We start from the raw sequence: 3,008 nt of genomic DNA on the forward strand, positions 1-3,008 counted from the left end.
AGGTGAACCTACGAAGAAAAAAAACAAGATAAGGAAAAGTCTGGCTCAGCGATGGACAGCTAGGTTCCAACGAGCATAGGCTGAGCAGCTTGCTAACCCCGGGCAGTACGTACGTCGGACCAAGCTTATCCTAACGTCCTCTCCTCCGGTATCAACTCCCCTTCAGAAATCCCGCTAGAAAAAGCCCTACAACTTTTGAATTCTCCTATCTCCTCGGCGAAAGCCCCAACTCCTCCTCTAGGCTTCGCCCAACAAAAAACCGGAGTAGAAGAAGATATTTTAACTCTACGGGCCTCGCCCTTCGAGCTTTCTCAGAGAAAAAGTCCTTCCCCTCACCCGAAGAAACGATCACCACCGACCCGACCAGTATTCAGTCCCGGCTTTTCTGGTCAGCGATACCTGGGTCGAAATTACCGTGCCCTTAGGGTCAAACTAACGAGGACCAGTGCAGAGGACCAGAAAGCCGTGCGACAGCGCCTGGAAAAGTCCTGGGAAGATGCGCACTTACCCCAACAAACACGAGATCCGGAGGATCGTAAGAGGCCCCGCCCCCCTAGTAGGAAGAGTATCCATGATAAACCATCTGTGAAGAAAAAACCGAGGTCACCCCTCCGGTATCTCACTGGCAGGACCAGCAAGTTACGCTCGCCAAATGCACGCTCCCCCAGGAAGCAGCAGGTTCTGACCCAGATCTACAGAGGAATCGATCCATCTCATGCCACGGACCATACCGACCCCTCAGGACTAACTTTGTCCTACCCTGAACAACTTATTCCTAAGAATCCCCGGCGGCTTAAATCAGTGGACGTCCGACCATTCACCTCGTCGTCAGCTCGCCGCAGCCTCTTCAAAAAAGAGCAAAAGTACGAAAGGATAGAAGGTCTCTTATGTTCTCAAACGGCACCTTCGGTTGTATTCGACCAAGATATATACAAGTATGTAATACCTTCCCCCCTTCCAACTTCTTTTGATATTTTACATTTATGTTACTGGAATAATTTATTGGAATTTCCATTTTTGTCAACCTTACAATAAAGAACTTCTTTCCATTTCATAGAGTTTTAAATTTAAGTTAAAGGCAAGCATGTTACCTGTTCTACATATATTACCTACTTCTACTTATTTTTCTCCCACTGTCCCTACTTACGAATAGTATTATTGCAAGTTCTGTACCAGCTTAGTTACTTATTTTTCTTTTGTTCCTTAATGAAAACACAAGATACTTAGAAAAATTCTTCTCTATCGAAATACTGCCCAAAAAAGGCAGCAGATTCAGAAAATTGCTAACGAAATCTTTGCACCGTAGAGGGTTCTCAGAAAAGTGCAAAGTTTTTAAAAATATCTTTTAACAGCTGGTAAGTACAAATACAAATATTTTTAAGTAAATAAAAGAGAAGTAGAGTGTACAGGATACGTTAAAGCGTCAGCATTTTTGGGTAACTATAATGCAAAGTAAAGTACTATTTTGTACGTTATTTTGATATATGTTTTAATGCTATTTACACTAAATTGTATGTCATGATAATCAATCAGATGACGAAGAAACGATTCTTTTACTAATTAAAGAAGACATATTTTAGTATTTTTAAATTTAAATATCTTGTTTAACAATACTTTAGATAACTAGTGTATATCCTTAATGTTCAATTAACCGGCAATTTATTATTTTTTCATATTTTAGAACAATAAACAGACGCGATCTCACGACAAGAAGTTAATAACAATTAAAACCTACGTGATATGAAAAGTAAAAATTATCCGTCGAATACGAGTACCGCAATTGGCAATTCCAGCGACCATCCTTCAAGTCTAAAAAATAGAGATAAACATTCGGCGAATGACATTTTCACGCTTAATAGCACTGATATCAAAGATTTGATGATATAAAAGAAAAAAACACTGATATAAAAAAATCTTGTTACTTCCGATGCAGCAAAATAAAGCGATGCAACTATTTTTGTTTTTAAGGTAATCCAGCTGATCTATGTTCTGTTCTGTGGTGGTCAGCGATGGGAAATGTTGATATATTATGTTACATGCTTGACTTTAAAAAATCTTTGCCCTACTCGTTGGGAAGGCAGAATCGAAAGCTTAAAGACATTTCGATATGAGATAAAAATATTAGTGCAGCAATAGTGGCTCTTTCTAATGATAGAGATTACGATTCAGATGAGACATGAAGATTTTACACTTTCAAATGTAATCAAAGATTTTTAATTCATAGTAGGAATGATTGTATGGTATGACAGCTTATTTAAAGTAAATATTGTCAGCAAAGCAATGTAAAAACAGTCTACGGATCTTCTAGTGATTAATCAGTTATTGGAATCGTGTCAGAGTTATCTGCAGAACTATCAAAACACGGCTTTCGAAAGCGATATGATATGCGCGAAAGAAACAGCAGCAGATTTGGAAGTAGAATCAACGTTCCAAAGTGAGAAGCAAGTGCGATACAAAAACAAAATAAGCAAACAAACAATACGACTACAAAGCACCAGATGAGTCTGTCGACGACCTTGAAAGAAATTTTAAAGTAAACTTTTTTTACGTACTGCTCGATCATGTAGGTGCATATGTTAGAGAGAGATTTCAACAACTTACAGATTATGATAAAATCGGCTATTTTTCATATACCCTGGAAATATCTTCTGAACGCATCATTTAATGACCCTTTGTAAAAAATAGAAGAAACACGCATGGAAAAGAAACCCATTAACGACCAAAGCTATCAATTTTATAAGATGAGTTTGACCGCAAAATTTATGGGTATAAAAAAACAATAAATAGATGAAAAGTACTGTTCCTTATGTTTTTGGGTGAGCTAAATTCGAATCTGTCGTCAAAATTCGAATATTGTGACTTCAAAATTAAATATGGCGGTTTTTGCATACAAAAATAGTGAAAAATGTTTAATTTTTTATTTTTATAATTTTTTTCAGACATAAAACGCGTTAATATCTTAAAATTTCTTCAATCATCGGTGTACAAAATTTTTAAACTTTGACAGA

The sequence above is a fragment of the Belonocnema kinseyi genome, chromosome 7 (genome assembly GCF_010883055.1).
Source record: "Belonocnema kinseyi isolate 2016_QV_RU_SX_M_011 chromosome 7, B_treatae_v1, whole genome shotgun sequence".
NCBI classification, from domain to species: domain Eukaryota; kingdom Metazoa; phylum Arthropoda; class Insecta; order Hymenoptera; family Cynipidae; genus Belonocnema; species Belonocnema kinseyi.